Genomic DNA, 23779 nt, shown 5'->3' with positions numbered 1-23779 from the left:
GGTTCCAGCACCGTCAGCTGGTTCTCGGCAGTGTCTTTGGCACGGGTACTCCCTCCTGCCCAGCCTGGTTCCAGCACGCCTGCTGTTTCTGAGTAGTGTCAATGTCACTTTGCCACCAACTCATTGTCCTGTTGTGCTGCGGTCGGGTTAGCCGAGCCTATGGTGCCTGCAGTTTAGGTGCTTCCTATGTGGGCTGCGGGTTCTGGTAATAAAGGCTGGGTCCGTAGTTCCAATCGGACAAGCACCCCCTGTAGGACTGTGGGTTTCGGTAACTGCGGCCGGCTCGCGGCCTTGCAACTTTGTTTTTCATGGGTACCTTCTGCTACCCATCCGGGTTCCAGCACCGTCAGCTGGATCTCGGCAGTGCCTTTGGCAGAGGTGCCTCCTTCTCGGTATCCAAGTTCCAGCAACGTCTGCTGGTCCTTGGTAGTGCTTTGTAGCACAGGTACCTCCTGCTTAGTAACCGTGTTCCAGCACCGTCAGCTGGTCCACGGTTGTGCCATTGGCTCTTGTTCCTTCTGCTGCCCCTCCGGGTTCCAGCACCGTCAGCTGGTCCTCGCTAGTTGCATTTGCTCTTGCAGCTTTTGCTACCCATTCGGGTTCCAGCACCATCAGCTGGTTCTCGGCAGTGCCTTTGGCCTAGGTGCCTCCTTCTCGGTATCCAAGTTCCAGCAACGTCTGCTGGTCCTTGGTAGTGCTTTGTAGCACAGGTACCTCCTGCTTAGTAACCATGTTCCAGCACCGTCAGCTGGTCCACGGTTGTGCCATTGGCTCTTGTTCTTTCTGCTGCCCCTCCGGGTTCCAGCACCGTCAGCTGGTCCTCGCTAGTTGCATTTGCTCTTGCAGCTTTTGCTACCCATTCAGGTTCCAGCACCATCAGCTGGTTCTCAGCAGTGCCTTTGGCCTAGGTGCCTCCTTCTCGGTATCCAAATTCAAGCAACGTCTGCTGGTCCTTGGTAGTGCTTTGTAGCACAGGTACCTCCTGCTTAGTAACCATGTTCCAGCACCGTCAGCTGGTCCACGGTTGTGCCATTGGCTCTTGTTCCTTCTGCTGCCCCTCCAGGTTTCAGCACCGTCAGCTGGTCCTTGTTAGTTCCATTTGCTCTTGCAGCTTCTGCTACCCATCCGGGGTCCAGCACCATCAGCTGGATCTCGGCAGTGCCTTTGGCCTAGGTGCCTCCTTCTCGGTATCCGAGTTCCAGCAACGTCTGCTGGTCCTTGGTAGTGCTTTCTAGCACAGGTACCTCCTGCTTAGTAACCGTGTTCCAGCACCGTCAGCTCGTCGACGGTTGTGCCATTGGCTCTTGTTCCTTCTGCTGCCCCTCCAGGTTCCAGCACCGTCAGCTGGTCCTCGTTATTTCCATTTGCTCTTGCAGTTTCTGCTACCCATCCGGATTCCAGCACCGTCAGCTGGTTCTCGGCAGTGCCTTTGGCCTAGGTGCCTCCTTCTCAGTATCCAAGTTCCAGCAACGTCTGCTAGTCCTTGGTAGTGCTTTCTAGCACAGATACCTCCTGCTTAGTAACCGTGTTCCAGCACCGTCAGCTGGTCCACGGTTGTGCCATTGGCTCTTGTACCTTCTGCTGCCCCTCCGGGTTCCAGCACCATCAGCTGGTCCTCGCTAGTTCCATTTGCTCTTGTTCCTTATGCTAACCATCAGGGTTCCAGTACCGTCAGCTGGTTCTCAGCAGTTCCTCAGCCTTCTTGTACCTTCTGCTACTTTTCCAAGTTCGAGCTTGTGGAAATGGTTTTTTGATCTCACTCTGGATCTCCCTGACGACGACCCTGAAGACCACACCGAAGAAGACTAAAATGATGACCCTGAAGAAGATGACCAAGAGGACAAAGAACATGAAGACAACCACCAAGATGCAGAACAACAATAGACAGAAGACCAAGAAGCAGAAAAACCAAAAGCAGAAGAACATTAAGCATAAGACTTAAGCAAATGATATTATCTAAATTATAAGCAGAAGAAGACTAAGCAGTGTATGGGGGTGAGTCCGTTCCTCCTCATGGTGCCCCTGGATAATGCCTGCTGCTGCAGGCCAAACTAAACGCGGACAAATCCTGTTGTAAATCTTTTGTGACAGGCAGAATGGAAGGTGTAATCTTCAAACTTTTATAGATAACAACTACAGGAATGACTGTCACAAATAAGAATATGATGAAGAAGAAGAATAGGAAGAAGATGAAGAAGTAGAATATGAAGAATAATAGTTGAATAAGAAGAATGTAAAAAAAAAGAATAATAGGAAGAAGGTGAAGAAGAAGAAGAAGATGAATAACGTGAAGAAGAATTGATGAAAAAGATGCTGCTGCTGCTGAGGATCATGAAGGAGAAAGTTCGGGAGAAGGAAAAAGGAAGGTGAAGAGCATGGAAGTAGTGAAACATACATATCTGACAAAATATAAGGCTGAGTTCACACGTGGCGTCTTTTTCGCGTTTCCGCGGAGGTTTTAATCGCGCGATTTTGCCGCGAAAACGCGAAAAATAAGCATCCCATGCATTCCTATGGGATTCCGCAATGCTGTGCTAATGCTGCGGTTTTTACCGCGGCGGATTCGCTTCGCGGTAAAAACCGCAGCATGCTCATTAATTTGCGGAATCGCGGCGATCCCGCACCCATAGGAATGCATTGTTCCGCTTACTTCCCGCATGTGGCTGTGCACACCATGCGGAAAGTAAGCAGAACAATTGCGGATGGTACCCACGGTCCGGAGGAGAGGAGACTGTCCTCCGGGCTCTGGGTACCATATCCCTGTAAAAAAAAGAATTTAAAAATAAAAAATATTGTTATTCTCACCTTCCGGCGTCCCGCGCAGCCTTCCCGCCTCCCTCCACGCTTCCTTTCCCAGTAATCCTTTGTGAAAATACCTGCGATGGCGTCCGTTCTCGCGGGATCACGAAGTCTCGCGGTCATTCGCGCGATGTCATCGCGAGACATCGCGATCCCGCGAGAACGGACGTCATCGCGGGCTTTTTCGCAAAGGATTACTGGGAACGGATGCGCGGGACGTCGGAGGGTAAGAATAACACTATTTTTTATTTTTTTTTGCATTTTTTCTTTTACTATTGAAGCTGCATAGGCGGCCTCAGTAGTAAAAAGTTGGTCACACTCGTCAAACACTGTTTGACGAGTGTGACCAACCTGTCAATCAGTTCTCCAAGCGATGCTACAGATCGCTTGCAAAACGCTAGCATTTTGCAAGCTAAATACGTTTGCAAAATGCTAGTTTTTCCGCGGGAAAATCGCGGGAATTTAAAATGCGATTTTCCCGCGGACTGGAATTCCGGAATTCTCGCGGTAATTTCCGCGAGAGTTCCGGTACGTGTGCACTTAGCCTAAAAGAGGTTAACATAGTCAATATCTTTGTAACTCCGAACGTCTTAAAAAAAAAAAATGTATTCCTGCTATTCCATTTGATTGGGCTAAACCTCTATGCCTTTAATGTCTCCTCCACCTCCCCCAATACATTCTACATTATTATTAGTTGTTTTTCTTCATGTAGAATTAACCTACAAGGAAAGAAAGGGGGGGGGTTTATTCTGATATTTCGGTCCCATTGACTTGAATGGGACTTCCGGGATCGGAATCGGCAATACCCGATACTTTTTGGATATCAGCCGATCCAATCCGATCCGATTTTTCTCAATATCGGATGGTATCGCTCAACACTAATAATCACACAGGTGTGAAACCTTAACAATCTCTGCGATGGCTTACTCCATTCTATGCACAAATAACGCACCTGTCAGCGTCCTGTGTTTCTCAGTGCGCCACAGGGATGAAAGTGTCTCATATAATTCAGTGCGCATGTCAGAAAAAACATCAATGGAGACGTCAGAGTGCACTTGCGCAAAACAGTGACTGAGATGGCACCGCGCCATCTTAAATGTGGGCAAAACACTGAATAAACAGCGCATAGCACTGGAACAGAACATTAGCGCTGACAGACTGTAATCCAATATATGCCTTATGTCAGCAAAAAATATCCCAACATACATAAATAAATAAATCACAACATACATAAAAAATAGAATTAGACTTACCGGTAATTCGGTTTCTAGGAACCTTCCACGACAGCCACCTTGGAGGTTGCCTCCCCGCCCTAATGGGGGACAGGAACACAAAGAGGTTAAATAACCCTCCCCTTCCTGCTACCTCAGTGTTTTTTCTGACATACTAGCATGAATAGTTACCGCCAGTAGAGCAGGAATCATCAGGTAAATACATCATATAGGAAGGGAAATTAGTGCTGTCGTGGAAGGTTCCTAGAAACCGAATTACCGGTAAGTCTAGTCACCTTCCACAACAGCCACCTTGGAGTCATGCCAACGTTAATTTATTAGGGAGGGACAACGGCTTGCAAGACGCGTCTGCCGAACGTCAGATCCCTATCGAAATCCAGTCTATAATGCCTGGTAAAGGTGTGCACAGAGGACCAAGTGGCAGCCCTGCATATCTGCTCTGAAGACGTATTTCCTCTTGCTGCCCAGGACGTAGCGACTGATCGAGTGGAGTGGGTTTTTAACGACTCCGGAGGAGAGAGATGTCTTGAAGAATATGCCAGGGAGATGGCCTGTTTGATCCAATCCGCTATCGTGTTCTTTGCAGCTTTCTTCCCTTTGTTTCTTCCCGAATACTGAAGGAACAGGTTCTGGTCAATTCTCCACTCCTTGGTTGCTTCGAGGTAGCGTAGAACCACCCTGCGAACGTCCAGGGTATGAAACCTTCCCTCTTTCGGATTGGAAGGATTTGGGCAAAATGAGGGCAACACGATATCCTGGTTTCTATGAAAATCTGACACCACCATGGGCAAAAAGGAGGGGTCTAGACGTAGCACTATACTGTCTGAATTGAGTAGGAGGTAAGGTTCCTGCACTGATAGGGCCTGTAACTCTCCCACCCGTCTGGCCGATGTGATTGCCACCAGAAACACCGTTTTGAGTGTAAGAATTTTCAATGAGGTTTCTGACAGGGGCTCGAACGGGGCCTGTGTTAGGCTATTGAGTACTAAATTAAGATCCCAGGGGGGAACCCGATGAAGTGAAGGGCGAATTCTGCCTGCCGCTACCATGAACCGCTTAATCCAGCGGTGGCTAGCTAGGTCTTGGTCAAAGAAAGAGCTAAGGGCAGATACCTGCACTTTTAACATACTTGGCGTAAGCCCTAACTCTAAGCCTTTCTGCTGGAAATCTAGTATTTAGGCAATATTTGGATGGAAGGGGTCAGGGGCCCCCGGGAGGCACCAGGAGCAAAATTTCTTCCATATCTTGCCGTAGATTGCATTTGTCACCTGCTTTCTACTTTTTTGGAGGGTCCGAATCACCTCGTCCGATAACCCTTTAGCTTTTAGAATATTGGCCTCAATAACCAAGCTGCTAGATGCAGCTTGTCCGGGTTCGGGTGTAGCAAGGGACCCTGAAACAGGAGGTCGGTGTTTTGGGGTAGAATCAAAGGGCCTTCTTGGGCCATGTCCAACAGAGCGCTGTACCAGCTTCGTCCTGGCCACATGGGAGCCACCAAGATCGTTGTGACTCCGTCTGCTCTGATCTTTTGTAATGTTCTTGCCAGCATCGGGATGGGGGGAAAGGCGTAGGCCAGCCTGAAGATCCATGGATAGGCAAACGCATCCGTCCCCCGAGCTGCGTACGCCTTTGCATTCTGCGCATTCGCGAACAGGTCGACTTCTGGGTTTCCCCATTTTGAGACTAGCTTTTGGAAGACCTCCTGGTTCAGACACCATTCCCCTGGATGGACGTCTCTCCTGCTCAGGAAGTCTGCCTGGATGTTTTCCGACCCCTTCAGATGTACTGCGGAGATGGATAATAGGTTCTTCTCTGCCCAGAGGAAGATCCTTGTTGCTACATTTTTTAGACTGGCGTACCTTGTGCCCCCTTGGTGTCTGAGATACGCTACCGTGGTCATGTTTTCGGAGTATACCCGAACATGATGGTTCTTGACCAGGGCTGATGCGGCTTTCAGCGACTCTTCTACTGCTGTCAATTCCCTTAGGTTTGACGATCCGGATCTTATGTTCTGAGGCCACTGCCCCTGAAAGTATGAGTCTTCGATCACGGCCCCCCAGCCCCTTAGGCTGGCATCGGTGCATAGTACCTTTAGAGGAAGTTGATCCCAGCTTATTCCTCGTCTCAGGTTTCGGTAACTCAGCCACCACCAAAGGCTCGTTTTTACATGTCCTGGAAGCGGAATCCTCTTTGATAGGTTGTTTGGATACTTCTTTGTATTCATCAGGGCATATGATTGAAGGACTCGCGTATGAGCTTATGCCCAAGATACCGCCTGAATGCACGCAGTCAGAGAACCCAGGATGGACATGGCGTCCCTCAGTGTTGGCGCTCTCTGGTCTCTGAACCAGATTACTTTCTGCCGAAGGTCTCTTTGTCAATCTTCGGGAAGAAAGGAGGTTCTTTCTTCCGAATCCAAGAGGATCCCCAGGAATTTCCTCCTTGGAGAAGGATAGAGGGCCGACTTTTGGAGATTCGGTATCCACCCCAGGCCTTCTAGTATCTGTAGGGTCCTTGATACGTCTTGGTTCAGCCGAATTACCGAGGGTGCGACGATCAGCAGATCGTCTAGATACGGCACAATGCGTATCCCTTGAAGCCGGATAGAGATGACTGTTTCCCTCATTATTTTTGTGAATACCCTTGGTGCTGAGGATATCCCAAATGGCAGGGCGTTGAACTGGAGGTAGCGGATTCTCTGGTCGTGGGAGATCGCGAACCTCAGGAACTTTCGGTGGTCTGGGTGGATGGGGACGTGGTAATACGCGTCCCTCAGATCTATTGTGGCCATCTGCCAGTTTCGTCCAATCAGCGGAATCGCTGACTTCACCGATTCCATCTTCAACCTTCAGTACTTGATGAAGTGGTTCAGGGGCTTTAGATTTATTATAAGCCTGTATTTTCCTGAAGGTTTTTTTATCAGGAACAAGCGAGAGTAATGCCCCCTGCCCTCCTCTTGTGGAGGCACGTATGAGACCACTTCTTCCCGTAGGAGCTCTTCTATCTGACGCCATAATATTTTTTGAAGACTTGGGGATTGTGTTGGAGTAATTCTCAGGGCGTGTGGGGGGGGTGTTCGAACTCCAGCTTTAGCCCAAATTGTACTGTGTGCAGGACCTACTGATTTGAAGTCGTGGCCTGCCATTGGGCGAGAAACTGTGTGAGCCGACCCCCGACCCGGGAGTCACTGCTTCTCCGGGGGCTGCTGCTGTTGGGGCACAAGGATGTTTCTCCCCTTTCCCCCTTTCGGGTAGCTCTATCGACCCATCTTGCCCTTTCCTCTGAATGCCCTCTGGGAGGTCTGCTCTCTTGAGGGACGAAAAAACCACCTTTTGGTGGATTTTTGTTCTGGCAGCGATTTATTCTTGTCTGAGGCCTTCTCTAGGATGTCCTCTAGGACCGGACCAAACACCTGGTGTCCCTGGAAGGGGATAGCACACAGCTTCGTCTTGGAGGTGATATCACCCCCCCATGATTTCAGCCACAAGGCTCTCCTGGCCGAGTTTGAAAGGACAAGGGACCTTGCTGCCACCCGTACCGTCTCTCCTGAGGCATCCGCCAAATATCCTGTTGCCTTCTGGAGGATTGATAGGGAGTCTAGGATTTCCTCTCTTGGCGTACCCCCTGATAAGTGGTCTTCCAACGTGCGTAGCCAGAAAAACAAAGATCTGGCTACACAGGTGGACGCAATATTTGCCTTGAGCAGGTTCGTGGAGGCCTCCCAGGATTTTTTAAGATGGCTCTCTATTTTCCGATCCTTTGGATCCTTTAATTGGGAAGCATCCTCGAAGGGCAAGGACGTCTTTTTAGTGACCCTAGACACTTGGATGTCTATTTTAGGGATCTCCCAAATAGAATTATCACCCTCTAGGGGAAACCGGTTTTTAAGCTCGGAGGGCACAGTGAGTGCCCTCTCGGGGAGGACCACTCCTGAGCTACTAAATCCTGTATGATCTCATGAACCGGGAAACCCTATCTACCTCTGGGTTTCAACCCTCCAAACATCTCATCCTGGACTGAGAGTTTAACCTCCTCGTCCTCTAATCCCATGGTATTTCTCACCATGGATACTAACTCCTCATATCCTCTGAGGAGAAATAGTATTTTTTCGCATCATGAGTGGATGCGGACGTGGAGCCCTCATTTTCCCAGATATCCTCCGATCCGAAGGAACGGACTTCTCCCGAGTCCGAGTCAGCTTCCACTGGCGCTCTCTTCCTCTTTTTTGGGGCAGGGCCCTGGGCCGCGGGGGTCTGGGCTGCTATGGAAGTCTGCACCTCTTGTCTGATGAGAGTCTTTATGCTGTCAAACAGGGAGGGTTGGTCGGTACGCAGGATATTTTGCGTACAGGGTTTGCATAACTTCTTCCTGTAGTCAGAAGGAAACCTGGCACCACAAATACCACACTTGCGGGGATTTTTAGGGACCGAGGCATTGTCTTCCTGCAATTAGAAGAGAGGCTCGCTCAGATCCGTGCCACCGTAGTTTGACAGAGACGGGACCAGCCCTGCTACTCACTGTAGGAGGGGGAACGCTGGGCTCCGCGGATGCTGCAGTCGAGGGCTTCTCACCATCCATGTCTGCACACACCACAGACACACTGCGCTTACCTGGAGCTGCTGCACCTTTTTAAGGGTTTTGCCTGGCGTTCTTCTGTGGAGCTCCTCCCTCCTTCCTTGTCCCTGGGGAGGACTCTGGTCAACCCCTGCCACCATTGGAGGCCTTTCCCGGGGCCCCCGAGTTCCGGCGCGCATTTCCCCTCTTACAGGACGCCGGAGGCCGCAAACCGGAAGTGCGCGTCAGCACAACTTCCGGTTCACTGCCCGCCCCCTCTGGTGCATGCGCCGGCGTCATCCTGCAGCGTTTGGGAGGAGGGAGGACGCCGGGGAGCTATACAGGACCCCGCAGGCACCATACCGCCCCGCTTTACCCCGGAGGGCGCGGGAGGGGCGGCAAACGTCCCGAGTCACATCACGGTGTAGACGGGAGCAGCCTGTGGAGGAGGAGAGGCGAACCCCCCGACCTCGGCTGCCCAGCTTCGGTAAGTATATAGGCTCCGCTCGCTGGCCACGGCAGCCCCTTGTGACCTCTTCATGCCCCGATAGGGGACAGGAAAAACACTGAGGTAGCAGGAAGGGGAGGGTTATTTAACCTCTTTGTGTTCCTGTTCCCCATTAGGGCGGGGAGACAACCTCCAAGGTGGCTGTCGTGGAAGGTGACTAGAGAAATAAAGATAATAAGGAAGTCTTATTTTAAAGCATATATAAAATGCTTTAAACCAGGATTCCCATCCCTATTAGTTATGTGAATAATGACTGAGAAAAACCCAATAGTTTGGCGTGAATTAATCCTTTAATTTAACACCTACAGCTCCAAAATATAACACACACACTACTAACATTATTAGTGAGGGACATATATAAATCTAACGGATATACAATGGTTTACTGTATGTAAACCATGTCTCATATCCTGTTGGGTTCTGTAATGATTTTACAGAAGCCGACAATTGAATTATCGGCTATTCTGCTATCTAGCTCTGTATGAAATATATATATCTATAATATAACTGGCTAGGCATCACTCTGTCCACAGCCTTTATAGACTGCACAAGCGTGACGCGCCTGCGCAGTCTAGCCTTTTTTTGGAAGTGCATTGAGCAGCAAGGTGGTGTGCTGGTAAAAGGGGAAAAAAAAAACAAAAACTCTTTTAAATCTTCTTCCTGAGCGAGTGTGAACGAGCTGAGTGTGACCTGAGCGTAAGTGCGAACTGTGGTAAGTGTGTGACTTGAAATTCAGTGAAGAGGTATTTGGAAAACCTTTAACAAATACCTGTGTGAGTTGCTGAATTGTAAGTTGCTGAGTGCTTTCTACCTGTTCAATTTTTGCGGGGCTTTGGGGGCTTGTTTAACCTATATTTTCTCTCTTCAGGGTTAATCTCTTATTTTACTATCTGTGTTTTTAAGGGTAAACTATATTGCATTTAAATCTTGAGGTGTAACTATATTCACAAGGGGTTAATTAAGGGTGGGAGTTCATACAGTAATTAAGGGTTTATAAGGGGCAGCTGGTTGGGGCTCAACTCCTTTTGGAAGTGCATTGAGCAGCAAGGTGGTGTGCTGGTAAAAGCGGAAAAAAAAAAAAAAACTCTTTTAAATCTTCTTCCTGAGCGAGTGTGAACGAGCTGAGTGTAACCTGAGCGTAAGTGCGAACTGTGGTAAGTGTGTGACTTGAAATTCAGTGACTTTAGATTCAGGGAGTTTCCAAGGGAGGTCTTACTGAATTGCTGTTATATTAATACTTTTTTTTTTTTTTAATTTATTTTTGCTTATCTTATTGTCTGGTGCAATCCCCATTAGGATGTGCTCCACTATTGCCAAATGCCATTCAGTGCACGTCTTGCTGCATGTATGAAATCCTTGAACAGCCGGTCGAGGGTGCATACTGCTGTGCGAGATGTGAGCACGTTGTGCATTTGGAAGCCCAGATACTGGATCTAAATGTGCAGCTGGCAACACTGAGATCCATAGACAATATGGAAAGGAGTCTTCTGCTCACTGAGCAGATGCTCAATGGGATAGATGAGGGGGGGGATGCTAGGTTGGAGCTGCAGGACAATGAAGCAGCTAGCTGGGTGACAGTTAGAAGGCGGGGTAGAGGGAAGAGCACCAGGGAGGCTAGTCCTGATCTGGCACACCCCAATAAGTTTGCTAAGTTGGCAGATGAGGGGAGTGTTAGTGCAGGAGTAGCACTGCTGCAGCAAGGCATGTCCTCTGAAAGCCGGAGGAGTGTCTGCTCCAGTAAGGGGGGAAATAGGAGAGCAGGGCAGGCCAGACAGGTTCTGGTAGTGGGAGACTCAATTATTAGGGGAACAGATAGGGCAATCTGTCACAAAGACAGGGATCGTCGAACGGTGTGCTGCCTACCTGGCGCTCGAGTCCGACACATCGCTGATCGGGTTGACAGATTACTGGGAGGGGCTGGAGAGGATCCAGCGGTTATGGTGCACATTGGCACAAATGACAAAGTTAGAGGTAGGTGGAAGGTCCTTAAAGATGATTTCAGGGAATTAGGCTGTAAGCTTAAAGCAAGGACCTCCAAGGTGGTATTTTCGGAAATACTTCCTGTACCACGTGCCACACCAGAGAGGCAACGGGAGATTAGGGAGGTTAATAAGTGGCTCAGGAATTGGTGTAGGAAGGAGGGGTTTGGGTTCCTGCAGAACTGGGCCAACTTCTCAGTTGGCTACAGGTTCTACGCTAGGGACGGGCTGCACCTCAATGGGGAGGGTGCCGCTGTGCTGGGGGAGAAAATGGCTAGAAGGTTGGAGGAGTGTTTAAACTAGGGACGGGGGGAGGGTATTCCTTTTATAGGAGGGGAAGACAGTGCAGATAGAGACCTGGGCACAAATAATGACATTGGGGGTGGAGGTGGCATGGGGGGTGGGGTTAGAACAGTTAATAATTTAAGAAAGAATAGAGATACAGAGAGATACATAAAGTGCATGTATACTAATGCCAGAAGTCTCGCCAACAAAATGGAGGAATTGGAGTTAATGTTGTTGGAACATAATTATGACATGGTGGGGATATCTGAGACATGGCTGGATGAGAGCCATGACTGGGCTGTTAATTTACAGGGCTATAGTCTGTTCAGAAATGACCGAACAAATAAGCGAGGGGGAGGCGTGTGTTTATATGTAAAATCATCCTTAAAACCCATCCTTCGTGATAATATATATGAATCTAATGAAAATGTAGAGTCCCTGTGGGTAGAGATAAGGGGAGGGGGGAAAAATAATAAATTACTGATAGGGGTTTGTTATAAATCTCCAAAAATAATGGAAGCTACAGAGAATATCCTCATAAAGCAAATAGATGAAGCAGCGACTCAAGGAGAAGTCATTATTATGGGGGACTTCAACTACCCTGAAATACATTGGGGAACCGAAACCTGCAGTTCCAGCAAGGGTAATAGGTTTCTGACAACGATGAGAGACAATTACCTTTCACAACTGGTTCAGGACCCAACAAGAGGGGGGGCACTGCTAGACCTAATATTAACCAACAGGCCAGACCGCATATCAAATGTAAGGGTTGAGGGTCACTTGGGTAATAGTGATCACAAATTAATAAGTTTTCATGTATCCTTTAATAAGATGTGTAGTAGAGGGGTTACAAGGACACTAAACTTCAGGAAGGCAAATTTCCAACGGATGAGAGATGATCTTGGTGCAATTAACTGGGACGATATCCTGAGACATAAAAATACACAAAGAAAATGGGAGACATTTATTAGCATCCTGAATAGGACCTGTGCACAATATATACCGTATGGGAATAAACATGCGAGAAATAGGAGGAAACCACTATGGCTAAATAGAGCTGTAAGGGGCGCAATAAGAGATAAAAATAAAGCATTTAGAGAATTAAAGCAAGTAGGTAGTGATGAGGCATTAAATAAATACAGAAGATTAAATAAATTCTGTAAAAAGCAAATAAAGACAGCAAAGATTGAGACAGAGAGACTCATTGCCAGAGAAAGTAAAAATAATCCCAAAATATTCTTTAACTACATAAATAGTAAGAAGCTAAAAAATGATAGTGTTGGTCCCCTTAAAAATAGTCTGGGTGAAATGGTGGATGAGGATGAGGAAAAAGCCAATATGCTAAATAACTTTTTTTCAACAGTATTTACACAAGAAAATCCCATGACGGATAACATGATCAGGGATAAAAATTCTCCATTAAATGTCACCTGCTTAACCCAGCAGGAAGTACGGCGGAGTCTACAAATCACTAAAATTGACAAATCCCCGGGCCCGGATGGGATACACCCCCGAGTACTGCAGGAATTAAGCACAGTCATAGATAGACCACTATTTTTAATCTTTAAAGATTCCATAATAACAGGGTCTGTACCACAGGACTGGCGTATAGCAAATGTGGTGCCAATATTCAAAAAGGGGACAAAAACTGAACTTGGAAATTATAGGCCAGTAAGTTTAACCTCAACTGTGGGTAAAATCCTGGAGGGTTTTCTAAGAGATACTATACTGGAGTATCTGGAGAAGAATAACCTTATGACCCAATATCAACATGGGTTTACAAGAGACCGTTCCTGTCAGACTAATCTGATAAGCTTTTATGAAGAGGTAAGTTCCGGACTGGACCAAGGGAATGCAGTGGACGTGGTGTACATGGACTTTTCAAAAGCTTTTGATAAGGTGCCACACAAAAGGTTGATACATAAAATGAGAACAATGGGGATAGGGGAAAATATGTGTAGGTGGGTTAAGAGCTGGCTCAGGGATAGGAAACAAAGGGTGGTTATTAATGGAGCACACTCGGACTGGGTCACGGTTAGCAGTGGGGTACCACAGGGGTCAGTTTTGGGCCCGCTTCTTTTTAACATATTTATTAATGACCTTGTAGGGGGCATAGAGAGTAGAATTTCAATATTTGCAGATGACACTAAACTCTGCAGGGTAATTAATACAGAGGAGGACAATTTTATATTACAGGAGGATTTATGTAAACTAGAAGCTTGGGCTGATAAATGGCAAATGAGCTTTAATGGGGATAAATGTAAGGTCATGCACTTGGGTAGAACGAACAAGTTGTATAATTATGTGCTTAATTGTAAAACACTGGGCAAAACAGTCACTGAAAAAGACCTGGGTGTATGGGTGGACGACAAACTCACATTTAGTGGCCAGAGTCAAGCAGCTGCTGCAAAGGCAAATAAAATAATGGGATGCATTAAAAGAGGCATAGATGCTCATGAGGAGAACATAATTTTACCTCTATATAAGTCACTAGTGCGACCACACTTAGAATACTGTGTACAGTTCTGGTCTCCGGTGTATAAGAAAGACATAGCTGAACTGGAGCGGGTGCAGAGAAGAGCGACAAAGGTTATTAGGGAACTAGGGGGTCTGCAATACCAAGACAGGTTATTACACTTGGGGTTATTTAGTTTGGAGAATCGAAGGCTTAGGGGTGATCTTATTACAATGTATAAATATATGTGGGGACAATACAAAGACCTTTCTAATGATCTTTTTACTCTTAGACCTGTGACGGGGACAAGGGGGCATCCTCTACGTCTGGAGGAAAGAAGGTTTAAGCATACTCACAGACGCGGATTCTTTACTGTAAGAGCAGTGAGACTATGGAACTCTCTGCCATATGATGTTGTAATGAGTGATTCACTACTAAAATTTAAGAAGGGACTGGATGCCTTTCTTGAAAAGTATAATATTACAGGGTATATACACTAGTCTCCTTAATATTGCGTTGATCCAGGGAGCTAGTCTGATTGCCGTATGTGGAGTCGGGAAGGAATTTTTTTCCCCAATGTGAAGCTTACTGTTGCCACATGGGTTTTTTCTGCTTTCCTCTGGATCAACATGTTAGGGCAAGTTAGGATAGGATATGGGTTGAACTAGATGGACTTAAAGTCTCCCTTCAACCTTAATAACTATGTTACTATGTTACTATGTAGACAGAATGAGGCAGCAAGCGGTGAAAAGTGTGTATGGCCTCGGAGATGGCGGTACACATACATACTGCATACCGCTATGTCCGGTGCCATACTTACCTGACCGGGAGGAGCGTTGCCGCAGAGCTTCTCTTTGGCCAGAGACTGGGGAAGGAGTGCGGCCGGAATTGCGCAGACTCCTCCCCCGGCCTCCAGCAGAACGTGACAGGCAGCGCTTGAGCACAGGGAAGAAGGGTGAGTATAAATGTTTTTTTTTGTATGTGTGTAGTTTAATAGGGGTGAGGGGGACCATGCATACCACGAAAGGGGGGTGAGGGGACCATGCATACCACGAAAGGGGAGTGAGGGGACCACGCATACCTCGAAAGGGGGGTGAGGGGACCACGCATACCTGGAAAGGGGGTGAGGGGACCATGCCTACCACGAAAGGGAGGGTGAGGGGACCATGCATACCACCAAAGGGGGTGAGGGGACCATGCATACCACAAATGGAGGGTGAGGGGACCATGCATACCAAGAAAGGAGGGTGAGGGGGCCATGTATACCACGAAATGGGAGTGAGGGGACCATGCATACCACGAAAGGAGGGTGAGGGGACCATGCATACCACGAAAGGGGAGTGAGGGGACCATGCATACCACGAAAGGGGAGTGAGGGGACCATGCATACCACGAAAGGGGAGTGAGGGGACCATGCATACCACAAAAGGGGAGTGAGGGGACCATGCATACCATGAAAGGGGAGTGAGGGGACCATGTATACCACGAAAGGAGGGTGAGGGGACCATGCATACCACGAAAGTGGCGTGAGGGGACCATGCATACCACGAAAGGGGAGTGAGGGGACCATGTATACCACGAAAGGGGAGTGAGGGGACCATGTATACCACGAAAAGAGGGTGAGGGGACCATGCATACCATGAAAGGGGAGTGAGGGGACCATGCATACCACAAAATGGGGATGAGAGGACCATGCATTCCAGGATAGGGGGGTGAGAGGACCATGCATACCAGGATAGGGGGGTGAGAGGACCATGCATACCAGGATAGGGGGGTGAGAGAACCATGCATACCAGGAGAGGGGGGGTGAGAGAACCATGCATACCAGGTGAGGGGGGTGAGAGAACCATGCATACCAGGAGAGGGGGGGTGAGAGAACCATGGATACCACGATAGAGGGGTGAGAGGACCATGCATACCAGGATAGGGGGGTGAGAAGACAATGCATACCAGGATTGGGGGGTGAGGGGACCATGCTTACCAGGATGGGGGGGTGAGGGGACCATGCTTACCAGGATACAGGGGGTGAGGGGACCATGCATACCAGGAGGGGGGGTGAGGGGACCATACATACAGGATAGGGATGAGGGGTGCCATGCACACCAGGATAGGAGTGGGCAGCGCATACCAGGATGGGAGAGCATGTACCAATAAAAATGCCTGCCACCCGAGCATAGAACGGGTTCATAGCTAGTGTATATATATATATATATATATACACAGTGGGGAAAAAAAGTATTTAGTCAGTCAGCAATAGTGCAAGTTCCACCACTTAAAAAGATGAGAGGCGTCTGTAATTTACATCATAGGTAGACCTCAACTATGGGAGACAAGCTGAGAAAAAAAAATCCAGAAAATCACATTGTCTGTTTTTTTTTCATTTTATTTGCATATTATGGTGGAAAATAAGTATTTGGTCAGAAACAAGCAATCAAGATTTCTGGCTCTCACAGACCTGTAACTTCTTCTTTAAGAGTCTCCTCTTTCCTCCACTCATTACCTGTAGTAATGGCACCTGTTTAAACTTGTTATCAGTATAAAAAGATACCTGTGCACACCCTCAAACAGTCTGACTCCAAACTCCACTATGGTGAAGACCAAAGAGCTGTCAAAGGACACCAGAAACAAAATTGTAGCCCTGCACCAGGCTGGGAAGACTGAATCTGCAATAGCCAACCAGCTTGGAGTGAAGAAATCAACTGTGGGAGCAATAATTAGAAAATGGAAGACATACAAGACCACTGATAATCTCCCTCGATCTGGTGCTCCACGCAAAATCCCACCCCGTGGGGTCAGAATGATCACAAGAACGGTAAGCAAAAATCCCAGAACCACGCGGGGGGACCTAGTGAATGAACTGCAGAGAGCTGGGACCAATGTAACAAGGCCTACCATAAGTAACACACTACGCAACCAAGGACTCAGATCCTGCAGTGCCAGACGTGTCCCACTGCTTAAGCCTGTATATGTCCGGGCCCGTCTGAAGTTTGCTAGAGAGCATTTGGATGATCCAGAGGAGTTTTGGGAGAATGTCCTATGGTCTGATGAAACCAAACTGGAACTGTTTGGTAGAAACACAACTTGTCGTGTTTGGAGGAAAAAGAATACTGAGTTGCATCCATCAAACACCATACCTACTGTAAAGCATGGTGGTGGAAACATCATGCTTTGGGGCTGTTTCTCTGCAAAGGGGCCAGGACGACTGATCCGGGTACATGAAAGAATGAATGGGGCCATGTATCGTGAGATTTTGAGTGCAAACCTCCTTCCATCAGCAAGGGCATTGAAGATGAAACGTGGCTGGGTCTTTCAACATGACAATGATCCAAAGCACACCGCCAGGGCAACGAAGGAGTGGCTTCGTAAGAAGCATTTCAAGGTCCTGGAGTGGCCTAGCCAGTCTCCAGATCTCAACCCTATAGAAAACCTTTGGAGGGAGTTGAAAGTCCGTGTTGCCAAGCGAAAAGCCAAAAACATCACTGCTCTAGAGGAGATCTGCATGGAGGAATGGGCCAACATACCAACAACAGTGTGTGGCAACCTTGTGAAGACTTACAGAAAACGTTTGACCTCTGTCATTGCCAACAAAGGATATATCACAAAATATTGAGATGAAATTTTGTTTCTGACCAAATACTTATTTTCCACCATAATATGCAAATAAAATGAAAAAAAAAACAGACAATGTGATTTTCTGGATTTTTTTTTCTCAGTTTGTCTCCCATAGTTGAGGTCTACCTATGATGTAAATTACAGACGCCTCTCATCTTTTTAAGTGGTGGAACTTGCACTATTGCTGACTGACTAAATACTTTTTTTCCCCACTGTATATATATATATATATATATAATATACCGTGTATATGTCTCACTGATATATATATTGTGAGGTAGCGCTGTCATTTAGATAGGGGATCCTCGCTTGGCAGCCCAATAAACAAATCTGGCACAGGTTTTCCATTAAACCATATCAGTCGCTTCGGTTTATTCATCATTATAAACCATCACAGCAACAGAAAGTTCACTTAACAACATAATCAGCATAGCATCCATTACAGAGTTTCCCTCTGTTAGCAATGTCCAGCATACACAGGCTCTTCAGCCTCATCATTATCTCACCCACGTCAGGGTTTCCTCATGGCTGTTGCTCCACGCTGCAGACATCCACTCTCTCCTCTGGGACTCTCAGATGCTGGCAGCCATTACACACAGCCACTCCACCGGCTGTTAGCCAGGAGACAACTCTCCTCCCGGGACCTTCCGCTCTGGACCAACCAGGTCCCTGCATTCACTTCTTGTGACTCACCCTGGCCACATGATATTGTTCATAGTCACGCCCACTCGGTCACATGACTCTGACCTCATCACAGGTCCTTCAGGCATTTTCACACTCTTTACAACAGTGCTTTAAACAGACCCCCTGGGTGGGTTTGTAGGTAACCAGGCTCGCGCAACTCTCTAGTTACCTGGAGACTTCTCCCTTACACCTTGAGACAACACCTCAGCAAAATCATTGCTGATCAATACGCATACATAAGTCTCCATCTCAAGGCCACCCACCTTGAGATACATAACCATCCTTCAGGATTCTGCCACTCATCCTTTCTCTTGGAACACCCACACAGTGCTGTTATGAATGAGTCACCGAAGGAGGAAAAAACAAAAATACAAGCTAAGTCCAGAAAACCAGAGAGGTTAGTAGCTATCGGATTGCAGACCCCTGATCCTATTCACACAACTAACAGTAGCCATGGGGGGTTCCTACGGTGCCCTAGACCCCTCGTTCACAGCCGGAGAACTAAATAAGTCTAAAGAAAGAAAGGGGAAATCTAAACTGCCGCAGAGCAGACCCCAAAGCAATAGACAGCCCCCAACATGTATTGTCGGTGAAAAGCAGATGAAAACACAAACACAGACAGAAAGACAGGTTGAGCAAATGATGGGGCCCAACTAACTAAATAGGAAAGGAAAGAAAAGATGCTGGCTGCAATCCGCAAAAATTCTGCCAAAATAATGTCCAATACGTCTGATAGAAAAAAGGCCCTGAAGTCACTAGACTTCAAAATCACTATATCAGCACTCAGGTATATTCTGAAGACTGAGCAAAAGATCAACTTGACCAGAGACAAAAATGGAGCTCAGCCTGTACCAACAAGGGCAGGCAGAACACAAACACTAAGTAAACAGACAATATCTCATGGAAAAATAAGAGAGCAAATACTTAGCTTTCAGAAGACAGGTACTGAACTGGTTTGCAAGAGCTCAGAGCAGAAAGGATCACCAGCACCCCTGTAGGGTGTCGGCTGCCTTATATCCACTCAGTGATTCCGGGTGTCCAATCAGGCTCCACCTGTTCAGATGACAGGTTCTTCCCAACCCAATCAATTTCACTACCTCTCTTCACCAGCAGAGGGAGTTCATCAGACATCAACGGTGAAGGGGAAAATGAACTCACAACACAGCGCCCCCTAGTGGACACAGTGGTTACTACACCACAATATATATATATATACTGTATATATACAGTATATATATATATATATACAGTGGGGCAAAAAAGTATTTAGTCAGTCAGCAATAGTGCAAGTTCCACCACTTAAAAAGATGATAGGCGTCTGTAATTTACATCATAGGTAGACCTCAACTATGGGAGACAAACTGAGAAAAAAAAATCCAAAAAATCACATTGTCTGTTTTTTTTTCATTTTATTTGCATATTATGGTGGAAAATAAGTATTTGGTCAGAAACAAGCAATCAAGATTTCTGGCTCTCACAGACCTGTAACTTCTTCTTTAAGAGTCTCCTCTTTCCTCCACTCATTACCTGTAGTAATGGCACCTGTTTAAACTTGTTATCAGTATAAAAAGACACCTGTGCACACCCTCAAACAGTCTGACTCCAAACTCCACTATGGTGAAGACCAAAGAGCTGTCAAAGGACACCAGAAACAAAATTGTAGCCCTGCACTAGGCTGGGAAGACTGAATCTGCAATAGCCAACCAGCTTGGAGTGAAGAAATCAACTGTGGGAGCAATAATTAGAAAATGGAAGACATACAAGACCACTGATAATCTCCCTCGATCTGGTGCTCCACGCAAAATCCCACCCCGTGGGGTCAGAATGATCACAAGAACGGTGAGCAAAAATCCCAAAACCACGCGGGGGGACCTAGTGAATGAACTGCAGAGAGCTGGGACCAATGTAACAAGGCCTACCATAAGTAACACACTACGCCACCATGGACTCAGATCCTGCAGTGCCAGACGTGTCCCACTGCTTAAGCCTGTACAAGTCCGGGCCCGTCTGAAGTTTGCTAGAGAGCATTTGGATGATCCAGAGGAGTTTTGGGAGAATGTCCTATGGTCTGATGAAACCAAACTGGAACTGTTTGGTAGAAACACACCTTGTCGTGTTTGGAGGAAAAAGAATACTGAGTTGCATCCATCAAACACCATACCTACTGTAAAGCATGGTGGTGGAAACATCATGCTTTGGGGCTGTTTCTCTGCAAAGGGGCCAGGAAGACTGATCCGGGTACATGAAAGAATGAATGGGGCCATGTATCGTGAGATTTTGAGTGCAAACCTCCTTCCATCAGCAAGGGCATTGAAGATGAAACGTGGCTGGGTCTTTCAACATGACAATGATCCAAAGTACACCGCCAGGGCAACGAAGGAGTGGCTTCGTAAGAAGCATTTCAAGGTCCTGGAGTGGCCTAGCCAGTCTCCAGATCTCAACCCTATAGAAAACCTTTGGAGGGAGTTGAAAGTCCGTGTTGCCAAGCGAAAAGCCAAAAACATCACTGCTCTAGAGGAGATCTGCATGGAGGAATGGGCCAACATACCAACAACAGTGTGTGGCAACCTTGTGAAGACTTACAGAAAACGTTTGACCTCTGTCATTGCCAACAAAGGATATATCACAAAGTATTGAGATGAAATTTTGTTTCTGACCAAATACTTATTTTCCACCATAATATGCAAATAAAATGAAAAAAAAACAGACAATGTGATTTTCTGGATTTTTTTTTCTCAGTTTGTCTCCCATAGTTGAGGTCTACCTATGATGTAAATTACAGACGCCTCTCATCTTTTTAAGTGGTGGAACTTGCACTATTGCTGACTGACTAAATACTTTTTTGCCCCACTGTATATATATATACTCTTTATATATTTTCATGAATATTTGAGGCCATGTATCCATTATATGTCCATTTTGCAAGCCGGTGAGAAACTCTAGCCGTACGGATGCCATGCATATGTCACACGGATACTTAGATGTGAGAAAATCGCATCCTCACATTGCAATTGGATGACATACGGATCACTGTTCAGGGAACATTTCTGCGATTCTCGTCCATAGAAAACGGACCGTATTTTTATACGGCAAGTGTGACTCCAGCCTTACAGTAGAAAAACGTCTGAATGAGAAGAGACCTCCCTAGATCTTTTCTTTCCCTATTTTAAAAGGCTTTTTAGGGAGCCTTCCACCTCAGCCTTAATAACAGACCTAAGGCTTGCGACAAAGTCTAGAGTCTCTTCCCTGATTGTCTTTTCTATGCATTCTAAACAGAGATTCTTGTGCCAGTCCTTTGCTAGCGGGATTTTACATAGGGCATCCTTTCTATTCCTCTTCTTAGTGCTAGCTTTTCTAGGCTCCTAATGATTTAACCCCGGAGCTTTTTTCAGTTTTGCATTTTCATTTCATGCTTCCCACCTTCCCAGAGCCTTAATTTTTTTATTTTTCCATTAATATGGCCAGGTGAGGGTTTATTTTTTGTGGGACGAGTTATAATTTTGAACGACACCATTGGTTTCACCAAGTCGTGTACTAGAAAACGGGAAAAAATTCCAAGTGCGGTGAAATTGCCAAAAAAAAGTGCAATCCCACAGTTGATTTTTGTTTTGCTTTTTTGCTAGTTTCACTAAATGCTAAAACTGACCTGCTATTATGATTATCCAGGTCATTACAAGTTCATAAACACCAATCATATCTAGGTTCTTTTTTATCTAAGTGGTTAAAAAAAATTCCAAACTTTGCTAAAAAAAAATTGCTCCATTTTCCGATACCCATAGCGTCTCTATTCTTCGTGATCCCGGGTTGGTGAGGGTTTATTTTTTGCAAGCCGGGCTGACGTTTTTAATAATACCATTTTGGTGCAGATATGATCTTTTGATTGCCCGTTATTGCATTTTAACGCAATGTCGCAGCCACCAAAAAACACATAATTCTGGCGTTTTTACTTTTTTCTCAGCACGCCGTTCAGTGATTAAGTTAATCCTTTTTTTAAATTGATAAATAGGGTGATTCTGAACCCGGCGAATATGTGTATGCTTGATTTTATTTTTATTGCTTTATTTGAAATGGGGCGATTTTATTTTTTTTTTTTAATATTTTGAAACACTTTTTTTTTTACTTTTGGCATGCTTCAAGCTGGAAGACAGGCACAAGGCACAGGCACACAGGGGTCACCACACTCGGGCAAAAGTATAACTGATGGGGTTGGAGCTTCCCAGGGCTATAAGAAGCTCTCCCTGAACCAAAGAGAGGCCACAATAATTAACCCCTGGCGTGCAGGTCAAAAACCTGCACTGGGATCATGAATTGTATTTCCGGTGCTTTTGCCAGAAGCGCCATTTAAATGCCGCTGTCAGTATTTGACAGCGACATTTAACTAGTTAATAGCCGCGGGTGGATCGCGACTCAGGTGGTGAGCCCACATGTCCTGGGAAAGATGTGGGCTCACCACCTGAGTCCACATCAAAAGTAGGGAGTCCGACATCGACGTAAATATACTCCTGATGTTGGAAAAGGGGTTAAACAAAGAACAAGGTCCTATTAAATAAGATGACATTTATGAAGATCACTCACCACTCCTGTCACTTAAAGGGTACCAGAGGCTGTTCAGGGATACACAGAGGTAGACACTGACAGTTTGGGGCCCCTGCATAAGAAATGTGTCTGGGCCCCCTCCTTTTATGGCGACAAAGATACATATATATATATCACTCCCTGCATTCCACACATGAGGGAAATCTGGCCAGGGGCCCCCCGGAGCCTCAGGGCCAGAAAAAAAGGCCAGATTGCACTCATTATTATCTGCCCTGCATGGGCCCCCCTCCACCTCTGGGACCCGGTGCAGCTGCACCGACTGCACATGCGGTATATCCACCCCTGGGAATACATATGACATCCCTCCAGAACACCGAGGAGTCCTTTGACTTTCCACTCCTCTGACTGGAATGGCTGCTGCTCCAACTACTTGAATGGCTGCCCCTTTGCTATGCCCATGATGGCTGTGAGCTGGTGATGGCAGTGGTGGCTGCTGCGATGGCTGCTGCTGCTGTCATCTCTGAGCCTCCATAATGGAGTGAGAGCTCTAACATAAGTGCTGTTCTGTGGCTATCCCCCTTTTTTTAAGGGGATCCATCGCTCCCAACTCGGTTCTGTCTCCTACAGTGCCCAGTAATCACCTCTCCAATCTGCCTGAACCAGGACGCGCTCAATCCCTGTTCATCCGGGTGGCATTTTTACCTAGGGTGCAGCCATCTTCCTTTTGTCACGTCCCATCTGACACAACTCGGGCATGCCCATTCCCAGCGTGCCTTGCACCCATGATGTCAGAGAAGTGCTCCTCCGGAAGCACATCCCATCCAGGACAACGGAGGCTGAGAGCAGAGAGTGCAGAGGAGGGATGCGGTGGACCAAGACATGCACTGCATCTTTGTCTGTGCCCCCAATTTTTTAATAACCAGCCAAGCTAAAGCAGACAACTGGGGGCTGGTATTCTCAGACTCTGAAGGGGCCATGGATATTGGCCCTCCCCAGCCTAAAAACAGCAGCTCACAGCCACCCCAGAAAAGGCGGATCTATTAGATGCGCCAATTCTGGCTCTTTGCCCCCCTATTCTCACTTGTCCCGATGCAAGTGGGGCAATATGTTTGGGGTTAATGACAGCTTTGTAATG

The sequence above is a fragment of the Dendrobates tinctorius genome, unplaced genomic scaffold, assembly GCF_039654945.1.
Source record: "Dendrobates tinctorius isolate UK_male_01 unplaced genomic scaffold, ASM3965494v1 ptg000015l, whole genome shotgun sequence".
Taxonomy (NCBI): domain Eukaryota; kingdom Metazoa; phylum Chordata; class Amphibia; order Anura; family Dendrobatidae; genus Dendrobates; species Dendrobates tinctorius.
This window is presented reverse-complemented; position numbering follows the sequence as displayed.